Source organism: Uranotaenia lowii, chromosome 3 (genome assembly GCF_029784155.1).
Source record: "Uranotaenia lowii strain MFRU-FL chromosome 3, ASM2978415v1, whole genome shotgun sequence".
Taxonomy (NCBI): Eukaryota; Metazoa; Arthropoda; class Insecta; order Diptera; family Culicidae; genus Uranotaenia; species Uranotaenia lowii.
Window position 1 is genome coordinate 306,677,153 of NC_073693.1, and position 18,041 is coordinate 306,695,193.

At 32.9% G+C, this 18,041-nt stretch overlaps 1 protein-coding gene across 1 annotated transcript in view; it reads right to left on the reverse strand.

Moving 5' to 3' along the window:
- LOC129753697 (uncharacterized) overlaps positions 1–17,790 on the reverse strand; it is a 33,480-nt gene extending 15,690 nt beyond the window's left edge. The window contains exon 1 of the mRNA XM_055749542.1: positions 16,864–17,790. The gene's annotated coding sequence lies outside the window, so the exon portion shown is untranslated. The remainder of the gene's footprint in view (positions 1–16,863) is intronic.
- Between the last annotated feature and the right edge of the window lie 251 nt (positions 17,791–18,041).

Consider the following 18,041-nt stretch of genomic DNA (forward strand, 5'->3'; position numbering starts at 1 on the left):
TTTGTCATTTTAATTTTAATAGACAAGATTTTTCATGAAGATTTGTTATCTTCGATGGATTATCGTAGTTGTCTATAATTTTTTTTTTTCAATATCAACTATCCTAGACAATATTATATGTTTTCCTGCCATAACACCAAATTATTGTAATTTGAACTGGTCTACATGATTAGAACCATTAACGATCCTTCGGCAATTGGGCATTGGACTACTCGTTAAAGAACCACTTGTATAAATGATTTAATTTATATGGCTTGATGTTCATTTTGAAAGCGACATAAAGATGCTAATAAATTTTTCTTTCAGATTCGTATCCTTTTTAAATATTTATAAATATATTATAATTTTTCTTTTTTATATTCTCATCATATACTCCTACGATTTTTTCACTATTCGCCTTACCAATAACTAGATAAATTGATATATATTTTAGAAGGAATGCATCTGGGGATAACCTGAAGAAACTTTTGCAAGCGGCACGGGTAGCCGGCCATTGTAGGTTTCTGAGGGTTGGATGCCTTTCTTCGACGAACCATCGGACCGTGGAAGCCCTAGAAGAAATTCGAAGGCCAAGCCACACAGACATAGGCAGGACCTTGCTACCGATGGGGGAAACATACATACATACATACATACATCTAGCTTCGTGCCACTACTTTTGACACACTGCTGTATCCTGAATACATTAAACTGGTATGACGTCGAAAAGGTCACATGTTTACCGAAAGACATAAACGTTTGGTGGGCTTAAAGATTCGTCCAATCGAAACGACAAAGGCAAATCTGAAGAAATACATGAATTGGAGGAAAACACTATTTTGCCGTTTGTTCGAGATTAATTGTTTTGTTTTTTTTATTTAAGAAAAAAAAGTGTATTTATAATTTTCGGAACGATCAATAAATTTTACCTCTCCTTTTTATCATCTTTCATTTCTTCTAACTTTCTATCCGTCTATGAAATCTATATCCGATAAATTTAGTAACAAACATAAATTAAGGTGATTTATTTCTTCATATAAAAAGTTATTTTCAATAAAAATAACATCTGGTTATGTTGTGTAGGATAGAAAGATAACTTCTGCAGAAAAAATCGTTCTTGGAAGTAAAAATCACTGACGATATACGATATCTGCTTAACCTACTCGTCATTTTCTTCCATTTCAACATTCTTTGTACAACAACCTTATTTACCTAATTAAATTACCATAGATAATCATTCGTTGAAAAAAATTGATTAATAATAAATAACGAATAACATCATGAATGCATTAAAGTTCAATCTAACAATCAGAAATCCACTCCATTTGAAAGGCAGAAAAGATTCAGTTAGGTAGGTACATACTTTTAAATAGCTTATCAGAAACGTTTACTGCAATTTATTCAAATGAATGAATAAATTGAATTTACAAGAGAAAAGCTTCCATGAATGACAGGGACAACTCCATTAGTTAGAAATTTACCTGTTGTTTATCAGTTTACAGCCTCCGGCTCTATTGGCAACTATCATATCGGCTGGAAAAGTGGCAAGTCAGGTCGAAAGTCTAAAAGTGGAACCTATGGAATGCTGCTAACACACATTTATTTTACATCGAGGTACCGACTTCAGAAGCCTTCCCCCAACAACGCAACGGCGCACACGATCCGAACTATTTCCGTCGGAAGCCACATGAAAGCAGCTCCGGTTGCCCGGGTAAAAAACCGCAAAATTCTCCGACATTGTTTCCGCAAAGGAAAACGGCGAAAACTCTGTCTGTCAGTCGAACACCTCTTGCCTGAATATAGGATTCAGTTTCGAAAATCGGTAGGTAGTAGACCTTTCTCGTGGGTGGATGGATGTTACCACATAATGATGACTTATTTATCAACGCAGGTGTGGATTATTTATAACCACCTTTACTTTTGAGGGAAATTTAGGGTTTTTGTATTGAAATAAATCGTTTAATTTGTTCATCAGATTTATTAATTAAAAGATTGGTTGAGAGATGAGATAAATTGGATTGTATTCTCAGTAATTTTTACACCATTTCATTTAACAGAAATAATAGATCGTTTTGAAAAAAAAAAAAAAAAAAAAATCATAACATCCACCCACTATATCGCTTTTACAGCTTCAGTTGCATTTCCATGAAAGCACCATCTGTTGATGGAGAACCCAATTTCTGGGCGAGGATGCGTTCAATTGTGCAACGAAACAGATTGAGAAAATTTTCCCCGAATCGTCACTTCCGATCGGAGGAACACAAAACATCGATCGGAACAAGGCCCATAAATCATTCAACTCCCACACGTTCGATTCGATGGATGCTGCATTTATCATCAGTCACCATTTTTGCGTGGTACATTCCGAATAGAAAAACTCCTACTTGTTCCGCCCATTTGAGGAACAGACAGACGTTTGCTGCACTGAGCCTATCAATCTACAGACCTACTCTGAAAAGATGTGAATTGTCACCGAGCAAATAGGTACGGGATTTTTTTCGCTATGCTTCTAGAAACGACGACATTTTTCTCTCGTGTCACAGTTTTTTCCGATACAAGTTTCAATTTAAATAATACAAGACCAACAAAAATGGTACGGTATACTCAATCTTGAGGGTTTTTTCTAAAGGACGAAACCAACAACCGGATTCAGAATCAGAAAATACAGGATAAGAAGTTAGATCCGGATTGCAGAAATCAGAACAAAATTCCAAATTCAATGAAATATTTCATACGAAAATACTCAAAAATCATCTGAGGAAGTGAATGAAATTGGGAAAATTAAAAAAAAAATAGTTTCAAAATGAATTCAAACTGCATAAAACATTGAGATTTACAGTTATTTTGAAAAAAAAAAATGTGATTGATAATCTACTTTCTGGAACGTCTTCGATGACAAAATGGGTGCGAAAAATTGCTAACTTCACGAAACTGAGGTGAATCGGTGCACCCATGGTGCCATTTTTGGATTTTTGTTTTCAAACGTAAACACAAGATTATTCGAAATAAAGGGTTTAGAATAAAGAAATCACATGTGTTTTTTTTGTAATTTTTGTGATTTATGTCACTTGTGTAATTTTTGTCATTTTTTAAATTTTTATTTTGTAATTTTTCTTATTTTTGTAATTTTTGCCATTTTTATAATTTTTGTTTTGTAATTTTTGTAATTTTTGTAATTTTTGTAATTTTTGTAATTTTTGTAATTTTTGTTATTTTTGTTATTTTTGTCATTCTTGTCATTTTTGTCATTTTTGTCATTTTTGTCATTTTTGTCATTTTTGTCATTTTTGTCATTTTTGTCATTTTTGTCATTTTTGTCATTTTTGTCATTTTTGTCATTTTTGTCATTTTTGTCATTTTTGTCATTTTTGTCATTTTTGTCATTTTTGTCATTTTTGTCATTTTTGTCATTTTTGTCATTTTTGTCATTTTTGTCATTTTTGTCATTTTTGTCATTTTTGTCATTTTTGTCATTTTTGTCATTTTTGTCATTTTTGTCATTTTTGTCATTTTTGTCATTTTTGTCATTTTTGTCATTTTTGTCATTTTTGTCATTTTTGTCATTTTTGTCATTTTTGTCATTTTTGTCATTTTTGTCATTTTTGTCATTTTTGTCATTTATGTCATTTTTGTCATTTTTGTCATTTTTGTCATTTTTGTCATTTTTGTCATTTTTGTCATTTTTGTCATTTTTGTCATTTTTGTCATTTTTGTCATTTTTGTCATTTTTGTCATTTTTGTCATTTTTGTCATTTTTGTCATTTTTGTCATTTTTGTCATTTTTGTCATTTTTGTCATTTTTGTCATTTTTGTCATTTTTGTCATTTTTGTCATTTTTGTCATTTTTGTCATTTTTGTCATTTTTGTCATTTTTGTCATTTTTGTCATTTTTGTCATTTTTGTCATTTTTGTCATTTTTGTCATTTTTGTCATTTTTGTCATTTTTGTCATTTTTGTCATTTTTGTCATTTTTGTCATTTTTGTCATTTTTGTCATTTTTGTCATTTTTGTCATTTTTGTCATTTTTGTCATTTTTGTCATTTTTGTCATTTTTGTCATTTTTGTCATTTTTGTCATTTTTGTCATTTTTGTCATTTTTGTCATTTTTGTCATTTTTGTCATTTTTGTCATTTTTGTCATTTTTGTCATTTTTGTCATTTTTGTCATTTTTGTCATTTTTTTCATTTTTTTCATTTTTGTCATTTTTGTCATTTTTGTCATTTTTGTCATTTTTGTCATTTTTGTCATTTTTGTCATTTTTGTCATTTTTGTCATTTTTGTCATTTTTGTCATTTTTGTCATTTTTGTCATTTTTGTCATTTTTGTCATTTTTGTCATTTTTGTCATTTTTGTCATTTTTGTCATTTTTGTCATTTTTGTCATTTTTGTCATTTTTGTCATTTTTGTCATTTTTGTCATTTTTGTCATTTTTGTCATTTTTGTCATTTTTGTCATTTTTGTCATTTTTGTCATTTTTGTCATTTTTGTCATTTTTGTCATTTTTGTCATTTTTGTCATTTTTGTCATTTTTGTCATTTTTGTCATTTTTGTCATTTTTGTCATTTTTGTCATTTTTGTCATTTTTGTCATTTTTGTCATTTTTGTCATTTTTGTCATTTTTGTCATTTTTGTCATTTTTGTCATTTTTGTCATTTTTGTCATTTTTGTCATTTTTGTCATTTTTGTCATTTTTGTCATTTTTGTCATTTTTGTCATTTTTGTCATTTTTGTCATTTTTGTCATTTTTGTCATTTTTGTCATTTTTGTCATTTTTGTCATTTTTGTCATTTTTGTCATTTTTGTCATTTTTGTCATTTTTGTCATTTTTGTCATTTTTGTCATTTTTGTCATTTTTGTCATTTTTGTCATTTTTGTCATTTTTGTCATTTTTGTCATTTTTGTCATTTTTGTCATTTTTGTCATTTTTGTCATTTTTGTCATTTTTGTCATTTTTGTCATTTTTGTCATTTTTGTCATTTTTGTCATTTTTGTCATTTTTGTCATTTTTGTCATTTTTGTCATTTTTGTCATTTTTGTCATTTTTGTCATTTTTGTCATTTTTGTCATTTTTGTCATTTTTGTCATTTTTGTCATTTTTGTCATTTTTGTCATTTTTGTCATTTTTGTCATTTTTGTCATTTTTGTCATTTTTGTCATTTTTGTCATTTTTGTCATTTTTGTCATTTTTGTCATTTTTGTCATTTTTGTCATTTTTGTCATTTTTGTCATTTTTGTCATTTTTGTCATTTTTGTCATTTTTGTCATTTTTGTCATTTTTGTCATTTTTGTCATTTTTGTCATTTTTGTCATTTTTGTCATTTTTGTCATTTTTGTCATTTTTGTCATTTTTGTCATTTTTGTCATTTTTGTCATTTTTGTCATTTTTGTCATTTTTGTCATTTTTGTCATTTTTGTCATTTTTGTCATTTTTGTCATTTTTGTCATTTTTGTCATTTTTGTCATTTTTGTCATTTTTGTCATTTTTGTCATTTTTGTCATTTTTGTCATTTTTGTCATTCTTGTCATTTTTGTCATTTTTGTCATTTTTGTCATTTTTGTCATTTTTGTCATTTTTGTCATTTTTGTCATTTTTGTCATTTTTGTCATTTTTGTCATTTTTGTCATTTTTGTCATTTTTGTCATTTTTGTCATTTTTGTCATTTTTGTCATTTTTGTCATTTTTGTCATTTTTGTCATTTTTGTCATTTTTGTCATTTTTGTCATTTTTGTCATTTTTGTCATTTTTGTCATTTTTGTCATTTTTGCAATTTTTGTCGTCATCAATGCCAAAATGGATCAAAATCAATTGCTACCCTTATGAGACTGAGGTGAATTGGTGCACCCATGTTGATATTTTTAGATTTTTGATTTCAAACTAAAACACAAGATGGTTTTGAAACAGAGAGTTCTGAATGAACAAATCGTTTTTGTCAGTTTATCATTTTTGTATTTTTTCCATTTTTGTAATTTTTGTAATTTTTTCTGATTATGTTTTATCGTTTTTTTTTTTGAAAACCAAATGTTTTTTACTGTGGGTGCTCAAGCTATTCACCATGGTTGTCCGGATTCACCTGAAATATGAATTAGACTACAGTTTTACGTCATTTTGATTGAAACGTTCATTCTAGTGTTTACTGTAAATAAGGCTCAAAATTTTGTTTTGCTTTGTTTATATTATAAGCTTCATTGTAGGGATAAAAATTTAGAACCTTTATAATAGGCGTCCAAATATCGGTTGTTTTGTTTCCATCATTGGAATCAGTGATTTATAAGACAGACAATTTCGCTAGCCCACATTGACGATGCTGCCGTCCAATACCTACATAGTTAGATGACAGCTTGTTTACCGTATTTTATGGCGCTTCTCCGTTCTCCAACAGTCAGTTCTAATAAATTGATGATAAACTACCCGTGATAACAGTCTTTTGTTTTCAAACATCGTCATATGTTTCCTGTCACAGGAACGACAACGACGATGGGAGGATGCTGCAGTCTAGAGTAGCTGTTCCTATTTATAATCTATGATAAGATAAATTTACAAACGATTCATCCCCTGAACATTGCAGTGAAAAAATTTATCAGCTCTTCTATCTTCGAAGGGTTCCCTTAATTTGTAATTTTCATAACCTCAGTTTTTCCCAAAAAAACCACTACCTTCACCGGAGGACGACGAAGAGAAAATAACAACTATATCAAATATTTACCACGCCATGAACAATTTCCCGCTTCCCGAGTGTCAGCATTTGTGGAAATCCTGGCAGGAGCAACAACGAAAGAAAAAATAATGGGGAAATTGCGGAGGAAAAAAACAGCTCCCGACTTCTCCATTCCGGCTCTCGGTCGCGCCAAATGGTCGAAAGTAAAATAATGGATAAGCTCGCACTCACAACTGATTTAGTTGTTTACGAGGAGGGCAGCCACTCGACGACTGAGACTAACGTCGTCCTACTGGCCCCGATTGTTCACCGGATTTCATTGTTACCGGAATGTTGTAATCTTTAATGAGAGCTAGAGTAGAATTTTTGTATAGGAAATACCTGTTTTTTGAGTAGGATTTAAGACTTTTTAACACTACATATTCTGAGTAAATTTTATTCAGATGATGCCTACTAAATGCATACAGTTTATTCAAACACCATATTAATCGGAAGACAGCAAAATTCCCCCCATATCAATGTGCCCACATTTCGTGGTACGAAGCATATAAATGAATTGGGCTTCATTCCAAATTACCAGCTGCCATTTCCTGGTGACAGCATGATATTTTTTGCGAGCTTCATGAGCAATGAATATCAATGGCCGCCACACCGTGCGCCTTGGTCACATTACTGACACCCAGACACGTGACAGCCACCCACAGCGACATTACCGCAAAGATGGAGACAGAACAGAGTGGAGCTGCTGTTGTTGTCGATGGAGGAACAGAAACATACCTAAATGTGAGAAGCACATCGAATGAAATTGTTCAATGAACCGAAAATTTCCAAATACTCGTTATTGGATGAAAAGAAGTTTCCTGGTAAAAACGCTCATTTTTATTCCTGAGGCTCTGTTAGTAGCTTCATGGAAGTCATAAATAGGTAACTGGTTTTTTTTGATTACCTCTTCATTAACACATCAAAGTTTTTATTATTTTATTAAAATACATATAAGCTGCTTTATGGTAGAAAGAATCAATTTTTAAAACGCATTGTTGAGGCAATAAATTGTTAATTCTTATTTGCGAAATGAAATGAAAGTTACATACCACTCATTTATTTTTTATTTATTATTAAATCAACAGATCATATATTTATCCAAATGATATTTTAAAATTAAATTAATTATTGCAGAGTTGGCTCCGCAATTGTTCAGTCTAAGAGGAAAGAAGAGCTGAAGATTAAGATTCCTAAAACCTCGAGGTCGGACGCTAAGTGGAAGAACTTCCAAAAGTGCGGGAGAGTCGATTCTTGATGAAAGCGGATCAGCGACGAAAGACGCACGACTGGCGGTCCTGCGGGCTTGCAGCGTGTCGATGTTGATCAGGCCGATGACACAGTGAGTGCGGTGCGATGCAATGCGACGAATGCAATTCAATGCGGTGAACCACATTTGATGAAAATGTATGTGAATCGCTTAAACCTGACATACTCAATGCGGCGAAGGAAATGTCAATTTGTTCCGCCGCTCGAGTTCGCATAGGCTGCGTCCGTAAATTTTCTGCCAATTCGCATCGCATCGCACTCACTATGTCATCGGCCTCAGGCCTCGAGCGGCGGAACAAATTGACATCTCCTTCGCCGCGTTGAGTATGTCAGATTTAAGCGCTTCACATACATTTTCATCAAATGTGGTTCACCGCATTGAATCGCATTCACCGCACCGCATCGCATCGCACTCTTCTATGTCATCGGCCTCAGGCGGCAGCGGCTTTCGTAGCTGGGAAGTCAAAAAGGGTTTTGCCAGATTAAGTGTCGAAGGGCATACCTTAAAAAACGTCATAGGATGGCTTCGATGCGATCAGAACCGTTTTGATAATATGAGCACCAAACCGCAGAAGCATATTCAAGGATCGATCGAACCAAACTACAGTAATGACTCTTCAGGCAGTAGATGTCCTCAAAGTCCTTCGTCATGCGGAAAAGAAGACCCAGCCCAGAGGTCTTGTCAACGATATAGTTGGTATGAGTCTTAAATTCCAGTCGCACGTCAAGAATCACACCAAGATCTTTCACGTGTTGAGCTCGAGAGATTGCATCGTTTCCAAAGAAAAAAAAAAAACGGCTGAGAATGGGCGTCGTTTGCGGGAAAATGATATTACTGCGCATTTACTACAGTTTAAAGGTAGGCGATTGGCATCACACCAGGGGGAAAACAGGTTAAACTGGTTCTGCAGGAAGTTCACATCTTCGGGACCATTGATAGAGTAGAACAGTTTCAAGTCGTCGGCATACGCTTATTTTGGTCCATCGAGAAGTTGCAGCACGTCGTTAAAGTAGATCAGGAATACTAATGGCCCTAGATGACTTCCCTGGGGCACGCCTGATGAAGCTGAGAACTGCCTGGAAAAACAGTTACCCGTACAAACTGTCAATTTACGTCAAGTTAAGTAGCTGCGGAACCAGCCAGGAAGAGATCCACAAAATCCTAAGCGTTCGAGCTTCCCGATGGCAATATCTATGGCAATATATGGTTCACCTTGTCGAATGCGGTAGACATATCGGTATAGATGGCATCAGTTTGAGATTTCTTTGCAAAACTTCATGCACAAACGAGGTAAAGGTCAGTATGTTAGTTGTAGTTGAGCGTTGAGGCATTAATCCATGCTGGTCGTTGGAGAAGTTATGCTTGCAGAGCATGAAAATGGGATCTAAACCACCAATTCGAAAAGTTTGGCTATAGCATAGCACACAAAGCTGAAATTCCACGGTAATTATTGACATCTTTCCTATCTCCCTTTTTATGAACCGGGAACATGTAAGCTTCTTTCCACAGTGAGGGGAAGGTGGCCTGGTGCAGCGAAGCTTGGAAGATAAGCGTGACAGGTGTCCGCAAAAAAAGGCATAAAACGCTTCAGGAAGGAAGAAGGATCGTCGGTTATTGAAGATGTATCAAAAATGCTCGAGAATTTATTGGCAAAGAGATCGCAGATTCCGGAGTCAGAGTTCGCCAAGATGCCATCCGGGAACATGCAGGACGGTGTTCCAGGTTCATTCCGCTGATTCTTGACGTGATTCCAGAAGGATTTTGGGCGAGTCTTGAGATTTTGCTGAATTCGGCTTAGATGGTTTTGATAGTAACGTTGACTGGCTTTTTTATAGGCGGAATTGAGTTTGCGATATTCTTCCTTGGTATGCGGAGATTTGTGCTTGTTGTACACACGCCTTTTTGTCGCTTTCAGTTATCGTAAAGCTGTTGTAGCCCATGGAGTCCGAGGCTTAGCATTGGGGGTGCGTTTCGGCACATGACGGTCGATTACGTAGTTAAGGATGTGCGAAAAAATTTCGGTTGCAGCATTAGGGTTTGCCAGTTCGAGCTCGGATTCCCAGTCAATGGTGGCCAATACGCGAGAATGATATCGCAATCGGCGTTCTTGTGGTCCAAGTAGAACGGTGTGAGTTTATCAGCGGGGGTACCCAATCTAGAGATATGTTAAGCAGGGTGATGTGGGTCTACTTTAACTAGCGGTGCAGGTGCTGATTCGCTAGTTGGGAAACGGAACCTAGTCGTTGGCGAAGCAAAGATCAAGCATCCGGCCGTTCTCGTTTACAGCACTGTTGATCTGACGTAAAGTTGCTGTACTCAAAGAATCTAGAATAATGTTCGAAGAAGCCGAAAAAGTAGAGCGTTCTTCATCTGGATACAGAAAGCTATCTTGGTTGGAGCACCTAAGACGATTATGTCATCTTCTGGAGCGCTGAAAGAGCTTATTGTAGAGATGCAGCGGGAGAATAATTCAGCTAAGGTAACATCTCTCGATCAGGAGGCAGATATAGTACGCCAACGTAAAACTTCCGGTCGCCGAGTTCGATACGGAACCCACCAGCTCAATATTATGCCAAGATTCATCATCGATTAGCAAAGCTCTGAATTTGGAACTTACGGCGAGTAACACCCCACCACCTGTGGTCTTTTTGCTGTTACGAGGGCTTCGATCGCAGCGAAACACTGAATAATCGGGTCCAAAGATCTGGTTGGAGATAGTGCGATCGTTCAACCATGTTTCGGTGAAGGTGATAATATCGTAGCAGGAACATGAAGTAGCGAGCAGATAATCAGTCGCACAGGAATTGATACCACCGACATTCTGATAGTAGATGTTGATGAAATCAAGCGGTTCTGATGCCGAACTGGAGCCATTGTCACTGAAATGGAGAATACCATCACGCGGAGGAAAGCAGTCAGGAGCAGCGTACTTGCTTGGTATAACAGGCAGAAGAACCCCTACGCCACAGACGAACTCAGGGTCTCATCATACCTTAAAAAAAATGTTTCTTAAATTGTTTATTTATTTCGATTTGAAAACTTATGCAAAAAGTTGTTCATTATTTAATAAAGGAGGATGTTTGCGATTGATCATTGCTAAAAACTTTATAAATCTTGGAACCTGACGAAAAACCAGTTGTTCTAAAAAACTGTTTTTTTAAAGTTTGGCATTTCTTTTGGTTATTTTCTTGAATATTACAGACATTAATAGAAAAAAGCTATAAAATATCCTAGGTAAATTTCTTTTAATCTCCGGTAGGTACAAACCCAGACTAGAACAAATCTTTACGTGCGTTGTAAGTGACTTTAAAAGAAAATTCTACCATTTCCCGCGATTGATTTATATGAATTCATATTTAAATTCATATAAGAGGATTCACATGAATTCATTTTATGTAACTTGCAAGTTGCAAAAAGAAATTTTTATGTATGTAAGTAAAAAGCGATTTTAAAAAGAAACTTCTGCCCAATTCACGTGAGTGAATTATGTGAAGTTGAAGTATGCAAGAGTGATTTATATGTGCGTTGTAAGTGACTTCTGAATGAGAGTTCCCTAAAGAGAATGTGATGTAACTTTTATGAGACATTGGAAACGTGCTCAAAAGACTGCCTCAAATTTGTATGGGAAATTCAAAACCTGTAAAATGTTATGCGCTGTAGGCTTAAATTGATCCTAGGCCTAGTGTAAGATCTCATGCCGAATTTGGGCCAGATCGGATCACAGGAAGGGGTCGCTCAACGAGCCTGAAGTTTGTATGTGATTTTGAGACATTTTGTTCAGGAGAAACATGAAAAACTAGTTTTTCATCAATAACTTTGGTTTCCGATTTCTTTTGAAAACAGGTTTTCTTAAAGCCCAAATTATGACAAATATTTTATCCGAAGTCTGCAAATCGATTCGAATTACATTAAAAAAGTTATTAGACTTAAAAAATGGGCTTACTTTTTTAAGGGTGGTATTCATTATTGTTAATGAGTCGGAACGTTCGAAAATTTCGACGCAGCATTAACCGTGATGAATACCACACTTAAAAAAAGTTAACCCATTTTTGAAGCCTAATAACTTTTTTATTTCAAACAACCGATTTGCAGTCTTCGGATAAAATATTTGTCATAATTTGGGCTTTAAGAAAACCTGTTTTCAAAAGGAAACCAAATTTATTCATGAAATACATATTTTTCATGTTTTTCCCGATCAAAATGTCTTAAAATCCCATACAAACTTCGGGCTCGTTGAGCGACCCCTTCCCGAGATCCGATCTGGCCCTAATTTGGCATTAGATCTTGCACTAGGCCTAGGATTAATTTTAGCCTGCAGCACATAACTTTTTCAAAAATCGGGTCTTTTGGGGAACTCTAGTGCTTATTTTGTGCTAAGCAAATGAACGTTTGTATAACTTTAGAACTGATAAAGCAAATGGTTCTAAATAAGGCGTGGGAGGGTATTCAGGTACGAGAGATATTCCTAAAATGGTTAGGATCCCCTCCTTCCTTTCAATGGGGAACCGGGAGGGAGGCTCCCATACATTTTTTTGCACAATTTGAGAAATAATCAAGCAAACGGAACAAAATTTGGCCTTCGAGGGTATATGGGTAGGAAGAATATTTTAAAGACGGTTTGAGACTCCTCCCTCCTTTCAGTGTGGAGAAAGAAAATGTAGAGGGGCCTCCCATACAATTTTTTTATGCAAAATTCGAGAGTTAATCGAGCAAATGGAATCAAATTTGACATGGGTGGGTATTTGGGTACAAGAAATATTTCGATAATTATTTGGGACTTCATCCTCTTCGATTGGTAAGATACAAAGGGGAGGAGGGGCTCTTCCATACAATTTAAGGCATTTTTCGATATCGAATCATGCCAATGAATCCAAATTTCTCGTAGGAAGGTTTAAGTCAGGCTACCAGTCAAGTTTCTACGATGTTTGAGACCCATCTGTCATCCTATTTTTTTTTTCAAAGGAGAGATTCCATACAGTACATAGCCGGGAATGGGGGAGGTTTTGATTGTTTTTGAAACTTTTCAAGCAATAGAAACCATATTTATCATGAGAAGGTTTTTTCAAGATTCAAGACCTTTCCTTCTTTCGGCAAGATACGGCAAGAAAGAAAGTGTGTATAGCTCAAAAACTTATCAAGCAAATGGAGCCATATTTATGTGAAATATGACGTTATTTGATTACGAAAAATGTTTTTATGGCAGTTCGTGGACCCTGCCCACATTGCAGAGGAGAAAGGAAAATGAAAACGAGTTCTCAATATTAAAATTTAAAACAATTATTGAAAAACTATTTCAGATCTATTTCAGAACTATTCAGATCTTCAGATCAGTGTCTCAAAAAAACGTTATTATCTCAAAATCGATCATTTTTGTATATATACCCCTTTGACTCTGAGGGTTTCATTTAAAATTCGTATACAAATTTCAGAATCAAATTTACAATAGCAGCAATAGCAGAAATTGAAAAATTTATAAATCATAATCCCAATGGTTATTCCAATTAAATATCTTAAAACACAAAAAAAAATCGCTTTCATATAAATAGTTAAACATTTAATGTGGATTACAATTTGAAATTATTTAAATATGATTCTCATCAGATAAAAAAAAACAAATAATTTTGTCAAAATGTGCTTCTAAATGCAACCAAAGCTACAACTTTAAAACATTTATTCACAGTGGGTATTAAATTTCTTAAACCCAGAACCATTAATTATAAAAAATCAGGTTAGGAATTCAAATAAGTACCTTTAATAAAAACCTCGAGTCAAAATTGTCCTGATTTGCTCTGCTCACAATATCCGGAAAAAATCTCTGCAATGCTTACTCTAGGAGCCGCTCTTATATTATAGAGAAAATACTCGAGAAATTATTTCACAGAGCCCCCATAGCTTTCATACATGTTTTACATTTTAATTCCAATTTTTAGTTTTCGATTTCATTCCTTGTTTTCTAGAAATTTAAGCAGTTTAATTATACTAGTTTTTTTTCTCGGAAAGGGGGCAATTACCTCCAGTACCCCCTCCCATAAAACGGCCTTGTGAAAAAACTATACTTATAGAACATAGAGATGAACGAAACATAATGACAAACCGATTAAAAGTGAAAAAATTATCGAATGAAATCAACGGATTCATTTTTTTTTATTTGTTCCTATGAAATAATTCCCGAAATAAACATTAAAACTCACTAAGTTTTTATATCTGTAGTGTTGGAAAAAAGCTGTGCGAAATTATCGACAATCGATTTTCATTTAGCAAAAGAAGATCTTTTAATGAAGGTATGAAATATGAAGGTGACGAGAGTACTTTGGAAATGAGGCTTAATTTACGCTAGTACATTTGGTTTATACAATGGTACATACGCTTTATAAAAATTGGTAGTGGCATATTACGAAGTTTTATGATATAAGTATAAGAATAAGTATAAGTATAAGTATAAGTATAAGTATAAGTATAAGTATAAGTATAAGTATAAGTATAAGTATAAGTATAAGTATAAGTATAAGTATAAGTATAAGTATAAGTATAAGTATAAGTATAAGTATAAGTATAAGTATAAGTATAAGTATAAGTATAAGTATAAGTATAAGTATAAGTATAAGTATAAGTATAAGTATAAGTATAAGTATAAGTATAAGTATAAGTATAAGTATAAGTATAAGTATAAGTATAAGTATAAGTATAAGTATAAGTATAAGTATAAGTATAAGTATAAGTATAAGTATAAGTATAAGTATAAGTATAAGTATAAGTATAAGTATAAGTATAAGTATAAGTATAAGTATAAGTATAAGTATAAGTATAAGTATAAGTATAAGTATAAGTATAAGTATAAGTATAAGTATAAGTATAAGTATAAGTATAAGTATAAGTATAAGTATAAGTATAAGTATAAGTATAAGTATAAGTATAAGTATAAGTATAAGTATAAGTATAAGTATAAGTATAAGTATAAGTATAAGTATAAGTATAAGTATAAGTATAAGTATAAGTATAAGTATAAGTATAAGTATAAGTATAAGTATAAGTATAAGTATAAGTATAAGTATAAGTATAAGTATAAGTATAAGTATAAGTATAAGTATAAGTATAAGTATAAGTATAAGTATAAGTATAAGTATAAGTATAAGTATAAGTATAAGTATAAGTATAAGTATAAGTATAAGTATAAGTATAAGTATAAGTATAAGTATAAGTATAAGTATAAGTATAAGTATAAGTATAAGTATAAGTATAAGTATAAGTATAAGTATAAGTATAAGTATAAGTATAAGTATAAGTATAAGTATAAGTATAAGTATAAGTATAAGTATAAGTATAAGTATAAGTATAAGTATAAGTATAAGTATAAGTATAAGTATAAGTATAAGTATAAGTATAAGTATAAGTATAAGTATAAGTATAAGTATAAGTATAAGTATAAGTATAAGTATAAGTATAAGTATAAGTATAAGTATAAGTATAAGTATAAGTATAAGTATAAGTATAAGTATAAGTATAAGTATAAGTATAAGTATAAGTATAAGTATAAGTATAAGTATAAGTATAAGTATAAGTATAAGTATAAGTATAAGTATAAGTATAAGTATAAGTATAAGTATAAGTATAAGTATAAGTATAAGTATAAGTATAAGTATAAGTATAAGTATAAGTATAAGTATAAGTATAAGTATAAGTATAAGTATAAGTATAAGTATAAGTATAAGTATAAGTATAAGTATAAGTATAAGTATAAGTATAAGTATAAGTATAAGTATAAGTATAAGTATAAGTATAAGTATAAGTATAAGTATAAGTATAAGTATAAGTATAAGTATAAGTATAAGTATAAGTATAAGTATAAGTATAAGTATAAGTATAAGTATAAGTATAAGTATAAGTATAAGTATAAGTATAAGTATAAGTATAAGTATAAGTATAAGTATAAGTATAAGTATAAGTATAAGTATAAGTATAAGTATAAGTATAAGTATAAGTATAAGTATAAGTATAAGTATAAGTATAAGTATAAGTATAAGTATAAGTATAAGTATAAGTATAAGTATAAGTATAAGTATAAGTATAAGTATAAGTATAAGTATAAGTATAAGTATAAGTATAAGTATAAGTATAAGTATAAGTATAAGTATAAGTATAAGTATAAGTATAAGTATAAGTATAAGTATAAGTATAAGTATAAGTATAAGTATAAGTATAAGTATAAGTATAAGTATAAGTATAAGTATAAGTATAAGTATAAGTATAAGTATAAGTATAAGTATAAGTATAAGTATAAGTATAAGTATAAGTATAAGTATAAGTATAAGTATAAGTATAAGTATAAGTATAAGTATAAGTATAAGTATAAGTATAAGTATAAGTATAAGTATAAGTATAAGTATAAGTATAAGTATAAGTATAAGTATAAGTATAAGTATAAGTATAAGTATAAGTATAAGTATAAGTATAAGTATAAGTATAAGTATAAGTATATCTAAGTATAAATAAAAAAAAACCAATAAAATTAATGTATGCTTCTTGACCAATTTCTTGTAGAAGCCAATGGTTTTGATATTAGAATTATGAATAATAAAAGTTGAAATTTTGATATTGTTTACAATTTTTTACTATTCTTGCGGCATACCTACGTGTCTTTAAAATACACGCAATCCTCATCGCTTAGATTATAAAATGGAATTTTTCTGATTTGCCAAAAATGTATTTCATTTCTGAAAATTTACATAATGTGCATACCAATTTATTTCGCCTTTTCTTCGAATATTGAGAAATTAAAGAAGATTTAAACATCACTCTGATACTCCAGTGAAAGGAATTGAGCTTTGAACTAAAGCCAACGATTCCAAAGAATCGTAAAGCTTAAAGTTCTCTCTAGAAACTAGATGGCTGAAGCCTAGGTCTTTGAAGTAGAAAACTTACCACGAACTTTCAATTCCTTTGAAGCATTCCCATTAAACGCACCGACGAACGACCCAACGAACGTTTGAAGTCGCTTCTCACACACATCACTGTTTAGTCTTATTAACTTTGCTCCTATTCTACGAATAATCGTCCACACGCAGAACGTTAAGATGTCGTACGCACGAAAGAAAAACAGGAAAGCGTAAAGATCTGTTCCAAAATATTTTTTGCCCGGGTCCGGAAGTATCGCTCATCGACGCCTTCGTCGTCCTATAGCCAGCATCATCATATTAAAATTGAATGCCGGATCGGTGGAGACATTTTTCTGCCTGCGTCTTTTCTTCTATTTTTCCACCTTAACAATAATCCTCCTAGTAGGCGAGAAACATCACCACGAGAAAAGAACGAAAAACATCACGCATCCTTGGGTTGCAGCGATGATTGAACCATAAAGATAGCCTTGAAGTTAGGGCTCAGTTCGTACACTTTTAAGGATCTGCGAATGCTTAACGTAGTAGGCCGCAATGAAATTTTTCCACTTTTCCCATCCTACGGACCATCTTCTGAGGTAATTTTCCGAAAGGTGTTTTTCACTAATCCAAAGCGAGATGGAGGTGTGTCGATAGCTGCTATGTAATCCTTTTTCTATTAGGTTCACACCTTTTCGATGCTTTAATTACGAGTTCACTAATGCTGCAGAGAGCTAGCACAACTAACACGCGGAATCTAGTAAGGCTATCGGCACTAATCGTAGCAGGCAGGCAGCAGCTCGAATGTAGATAAATGAACCCAGCTGTCTAGAATGTGTTAGTTTTTCCCTAGAAATGGCTATCCTGCCAGCTGTGACAGCTCAAGGCAGATGGTATTCCTATGGCAACGCGAGATGACTGGGAATAGTCCAAGGATGCTTTCTACCGCTGCCTGGAGAGTGTTGTACACACTGGTTGACGATCGCGAAACACTGAGAGCCTTCTCGCTGGGAAGGCTGCCTAAATACAGGGGATTGTTAAGTTCGGGAGGCTGCTAGAACAAACGACTCTTTAGGGGAGAATGGAGTTCTGTGAAAAGTTTACTAATTGAGAGCCTTTTTGGAACAAAAAAGTTAACGGAATCGTTATTTTAAACAAAACTGCTAAGCAGATGACTTCACAATTTTACAATTTTCAATTTCGAAGTTAAAAGACTTTTATTCCTGA